At 37.8% G+C, this 6501-nt stretch overlaps 1 pseudogene; it reads right to left on the minus strand.

The window, feature by feature from the left end:
- Positions 1 to 2567: 2567 nt before the first annotated feature.
- LOC138159693 (L-lactate dehydrogenase A chain pseudogene) lies at positions 2568 to 4065 on the minus strand (annotated as a pseudogene).
- Between the last annotated feature and the right edge of the window lie 2436 nt (positions 4066 to 6501).

The following is a 6501-nucleotide window of genomic DNA, read 5'->3' on the forward strand; positions in this document are numbered from 1 at the left end:
GTAATTCTATGTGTTTATTTTATGCATTTAAAGACATTTTTTTCTGAGGAATCCATAGACTTCATCAGACTGCCAATGACATAAGAAAGGTTAAGAATCCCAATCAGTGTGAAAGTAGGATCATAGGATCATGGGTTTTGAGGGGAAGGGACCTCAAAGGCTGTATGGTCCAATCTTGGGCAAGTCACATAACTTCTCTGGGCCTCAGTTTGCACACATCTAAACTGAAGGAGTTGAGCTAAATGACCTTGAAGGTCCCTTAAAGGATCTTTTAAAAAGTGATGAGTTGATATATTCTTTCATGATAACGGTTGCTCTGAGGGAAAGTATTTCAGCTTGAGATATAATTTGAGGGTCAGAACAGGGAGCTGATTATGGAATTTTGGAGCCTGGATTGAATTTTAAATTCTGCTACTGAAATTGAGACTTTTTCTGTCTCTTGTCAGAGAAATAGATTACAAAATAATCCATCTAATAATCTTGGTTATGTCCACAATCATGAAATGTTGCTGGAAGGGATCTTAGAAGAGAAAATATTGGGGCAGCTAGGTGGCACAGTGAATAGAGCACTGGCCCTGGAGCCAGGAGGACCTGAGTTCAAATCTGGCCTCAGACACTTCACACACACACACACACACACACACACACACACACACACAAACTAGCCATGTGACCTTGGGCAAGTCACCTAGCTCCAACTGTACTGCCTCCCCTCCAAAAAACAAAAAAACAAAAAACAAAGAAGAGAAGATATTGTCCATTGGAACATAAAATGTGAGCAACAGAAAGGTGCATTAGCTGGTAATATTTTTACACTTGGAGACTTATTGGAAGGACTCCAGAATGCTAGGCAGCAGGACAGGAGCTGGAGGAGGGGCATGGGGGTGAATTACTGCTCTGGGCCACAAGACATTACAGCCATCACTTTTCTCCCTCCTCCCAAAGTTGCAACTACATGTTCATTACACTCAATGGACCTAGCACCCTTCTCTTTCTCCACCTCCCCTGCTTTTCCAGTCACAGCTGGATGAGGCAATTGGATTGTGATTATGACATCATAATAAGATCAGCTCTTCCTCTCCACCCCTGCTACCTCCCACATTTTAGAGGAGGCACCTGCAAGACTTCTCTGTCAAGTCCCCTTTTAATTCTTTGTGTAAAGAGGTCAGACCCAACAAAGACCTTTCTCCTGCAGTCAGTCTTCTTTGTCTATAAAGTGGTAATGCTTAAGGGGAGGAAAAGACTATTCTTTCACCAAAGTCATGGGATTTCTGACTCTGACATAAAGGGGCAAGTTAATACTAAGACTCAGCACCCCCTAAAAAAGGCGAAGATGAAAGGAGCTAAAATAGAGGAAAAGGACAGGAATCGAGACTTAAAACTGCCAAGGCCAACAAGAAGGGAATCACAGTCATGCACAGAATCCACACCCACTGTAAGGTTACTCTGTGAATTCTAGGAGTTTTGACATGAGAAGGAGATTTGATCAGATTCTCCTACCCATTTCAAGGCAGTAAAGTCTTCTTCAGATAAATGACTGTGTGGTAATTCAATACACACATTATTTTAAAATGTGGAATCAAGATGTAGGACTATCTATTTTTTGTACTTCTAGAAAGATTGACATTACTACAAAATCCTGTGGGTAGAGTGAGAAATAACCCCCGAGAGAAATAACACTATCCCTAAGCAGGATAAGGAAAGTACCTATTCATCTCACATTAATTAATTGTCTGGGGTTGTAATAGACCCTCCCACAAAAGTGCCTCTCACATAATTTGATGCCATCTCTTCATTTTACTGGTGATGAGTACTGGACTTAGAAGCAAAGGCTTGTGAGTTCAAATCCCACCTCTGACAAAAAACTATGTGATCCTAAAAGTAAACAAACAAATTAATAAAGACCAAAAAAAAACCAAACAAATACAAACAAAAGAAACCATGTGATCTTAGGGAAGTCTTTCAACTTCTTGAATGATTAGTTTCCTACTCTGTTGAATGAGTGGATTGGTCTTGATTATGTTTCCTTCTGGTTTTAAATCTATGGTCCCTATGATAAGAAATTGAGAGGCCAAAAGGTTAAGTAACTTTTCCAGGGTCACAGTTGCAGACCTAGTTCAAGAATTCAGGTTTCTTGTCTCTCAGCCCCACATTGTCCTAGTCAATCCCAATTGTCACAGCTGATTTGAATTGAGCAGCAACCCAACAAGAAGAGAGACAAGGTAGTCACCAAGATACTTCAACTAATAACTAGCTACAAAGATCATCCAACCATTGCAAAAAAAAAATAAGTTGGAGATGAGATGTGTGCATTCTTAACAAAGAGTCAGAGGGACTTTTTTTTTACATTTTTACTTAGGGGTCCAGAATATTAATTTCTTTTTTTTATTAAGTTATTTGTTGTTTATTCAGTATTTAGGGTTAGTATGACACTTGAGGAATTGGTTGCATTGTTGTACATACACAGATCTTCTTATATAATATGGAAATTTACAACTATTGATGTATATGTGTGTGTGTGTGTGTGTGTGTGTGTAGACAAAAATAAGGTCCTCTGGAAATTTGATGCATGGGGCCATGCTGTAGGAGCCCTAATGAAGAGGAGCACAAGGTAATCAATGCATCAATAAAGAATTACTACTGTGTGATGTTTTGTATCCAAAAGTGTTGTCTTCTGGACCTACAGGAACCTGTAGTACCTACATACAAGGCAGGAAGTTTGTGTACCTGTGGGGCATTTTCTGCTTGACACCAACTACTGAGACTATACAAGTCATTTCCAGCATCATATGCAAACATCAACAGGGTTTAAACAAATAGTCACACTCTACTATTCCCCATTTCTAACTTTAGGAAGAGACTAGAGTGTGTTCACAGGTTTTACATTTCTGGTGTTCAATCACTAATCAGAGGAAGGATTTGACCTATTTGAAAAGCACATCATACAAAACCCCTTAACCACTATCATGTTCTCTTGATGGCAGCACATTAAAAGGTTTTAAAATTGCAGCTTCTTCTGGATTCCCCAAAGAGTATCTGCACTCTTCTTTAAATGGCTCTCCTCCTCTGGATTCAGGTTTACCTTCACCACATCTGAAATGCCATTCTGTCCCAAGATACATGGGACACTAAGGAAGACATCCTCATTAATGCCATATAGTCCCTTAATCATGGTGGAAATTGGATGCACTCTCCTAAGATTCTTCATAATACTTTCTGCCAGATCTGCCACAGACAAGCCAATGGCCTAGGAAGCCCTTCAGCTTGATCACCTCATAAGCACTTTCAACCACCTGTTTATGAACTTCTTTCCAATTCTCTGAATCAGCATCAGTTCCTATTTGAGGATTAACATTCTTCAGAGACACACCAGCAAGATTCACACCACTCCATACAGGAACACTGGAGTCTCCATGTTCACTAAGGACCCATCCATGACAACTTGAAGAATGGACACCGAGTCTCTCTCCCATTAGGTAACGGAAACGGGCAGAATCCAGATTGCAACCACTTCCAATAACACAGTTTTTAGGAAAGCCACTTAGCTTCCAGGCCACATATGTCAAAATATCCACTGGATTGGAAACAATAAGCAGCTTGCAATTAGGGCTGTATTTAACAATATTCAGAATGATGAATTTAGATATCCACACTACGCTGGACCAAATTAAGACGACTTTCTCCCTCCTGTTCACGTGCCCCAGCTGTAACAATGACAAGTTTTGAGTTTGCAGTTACACTGTAGTCTTTTCAAGAAACAATCTTTGGTGTTTTGAGGAAAAGGCTGCCATGTTGGAGATCCATCATCTCTCCCTTTAGTTTGTATTCTATTACATATAAGGCAAGTTCATCAGCCAAATCCTTTGTTAAGTTACTGATGGCACATGCCGTGCCACCTGCACCAACTCCAACAACAGTGATGTTGTTCTGGGGAAACTGTTCCTCCTTTAGGACATTCAAAATCAGCTGATCCTTAATAGTAGATGCCATTTTGGGGGATATCGCGGTTGCTGGTCAGGCTGAGAAAGTTGTGAGTTATACATGAGACGGCTGTTCCCAGAATCGCGCCCAGAATATTAATTTCTGATGTTTCCTTCAGGAAAAAGAAGGGATTTGAAGCATGAATTCTCCAATTTGACCTTTGGCACCAATTAAATCCACAAGATAACTGCTTAGCATCAATTTTACTTTGTCTATTATACTTCAAAGCTAAATCACCCACCAACAATCCAGTTTTTCTTCTTTCATTTTCTTTTTTTTTTTTTTAAGAAAAGGAAAGCCTTCAATAATGCATGGGTCTCATGAATTTATGGAGGGGTGTGAAGGATTTGGACAGGATGGAAAGGTGTGAATGAGCTGCAATCTGTGCTGGTAGTGAGGGTATTCACACCACTGAGATCAACAACCCCTCAAAATATGAAGTGTTTATTTTCCATTTCAGAAATCTCAGCTGTTCCAGTTTAAAAAAATTAATAAGCAAACCCCGATGAACTAAAACGGCTCCAGGGTACAAAAATGTTCACGATTATTATTTTGACTCATAATGCTCTTTTGAAACAATTTTTAATTAAGTGAGATGTGCCAGTAACTTCAAATGAGTTCACCAACTTCCTCTCAGTGTCATCTGATTAAAGGAGGCCCAAATGTATAACCACAAACAGAGCACATGACATTATAATACAAATGACTGTCTGTTGCTATTTTTAAATAATGTTTATTAGAATCTGTTGGTATGCAATAAATGTAATTTATAGTTGCCTATAGCCTGACTTACACAAGACCTCCTATGGTTTTGCTCATTAACACACACAGGGGAAAAAGGGTTTCCCTTTTAACAATTTCCTTCCATTTCTCCTTTCTAATGAAATCAGATTGTGAAACTCTTACTAGATAAAATTTCTTATCCACGTCAACACAGATGATCCTAAGTGTTCCGCACCTTTTAATTATCACAAATGAACATAATACAAATAGATATAAAAAAGTACTCGATTATTACCAGGAAGCAACAAATTAATATCTAAATGGGGGGGGGGGTTGGACCTCACATAAAAGGGTCAAGATGTACCTCTGGGTAAAAATAAGAATCTAGCTCAAAATTTCAAAGTATCATTTAACATGCAAATATTCGTTGGCATCTCTACAATGCTGAGAAAGAGCTTTGGATGAGGAATCAGGAGACCTTGGTTCCAATTTTAGCTCTGTCTGTAATAACTTTATGACCTCGAGCAAGGAAGGCAAATCTCCCTTGGATTATTTTCCTTCTATGAAGAATTAGTAAATTAACCTAAAAATAATCCTTTCATTTTTCTCAGCTTTAACATTTTAATGCATCCTCATCCCTATTTTCACAATCAGAAAAGCCAAATCTAAGACCAAGCATCCCAGTTCAATGACCCACAGGTGAATCCATGGAGCACCTATTGAGGTAGTTATGTGGTATCAGAAAGACCTAAATTCAAATCCAGTCTTAAACACACCCTGTGTAACCTTAGGGAAGCTGTTTAAACATCTCTTTGCCTCAGTTTCCTCCATTTTAAAATGGGGATAATAACAGCACATGCCAGGGTCATTGTGAGGATTGAATAAGATAATATTTATTTGTGAAGTGGAAAGCATAGTGTCTGGCACATAGTAGTTCTACTTCTGGCTTTATTTTATTTCTATAAAAAGCTTTTTACTAATTTATGTGGACAAAAGTAATTTTTTATGATTTATTCTACCTGGTGTTGACTAGGAATTCTCTCCATATTCACAGTTATGAAAGATATGTGATTTTGTTCTTTTTTAATTTTTTTAAAAAAGAAATAACATTTTGTGGGCCATATATTCAATTTGAGATTGTTTTAGCATATTGTATGAGACATTGGTCTAAGCCTCATTCTTCCAAGTTCCTTTCCAGCTTTCCCACTAATTCTTATCAAAAACAAAGTTTTTTTAAATTTATTTTTCCCCAAGTAAATTATGCTCTTGGACTTCTTAAGTACTGGCCTATCATTCTTAATTGTTTCTTCTTATTATTTATTCAAGCTGTTTCATCAAACTACTTTTCTGTTGGTTTTGTTTTTTTTCCCCCAATATGTAATGGTTCTCATGCCGATTGATATTCTTTTGTGAAATACAAAATTTACTCCCTTGGTAATTTGATTCATAGAACACTAAATCTGTAAGTTTATTGAACTAATATTGTCCTTTTTATGACATCGGTATGGCCCAACCATGAGCAGTGACTACCTCACCAATTACTTGTGTATCTTTGTATTTCTATAAAGAACATTCTAGTTATATTTATATAAATCTTGTATTGCCTTTGTAGGTTATCACATACATATTTTATGCATTTCTAATTATTTTGAATCAAATTTCACATCTAACCAACCTCCATTCTTTATTTTTCTGGACTGATGCATCAAACCAACTTACACACATAATGACAGGTATGGGAAGCTTCTCCTGGAGAAGAGAATGGTCATGAACAATCACATTACTACAATTCACTCT

This window comes from Petaurus breviceps, unplaced genomic scaffold (assembly GCF_028583685.1).
Source record: "Petaurus breviceps papuanus isolate PSGF00001 unplaced genomic scaffold, PetGlider_PUasm1.0 177, whole genome shotgun sequence".
Classification (NCBI taxonomy): Eukaryota; Metazoa; Chordata; class Mammalia; order Diprotodontia; family Petauridae; genus Petaurus; species Petaurus breviceps.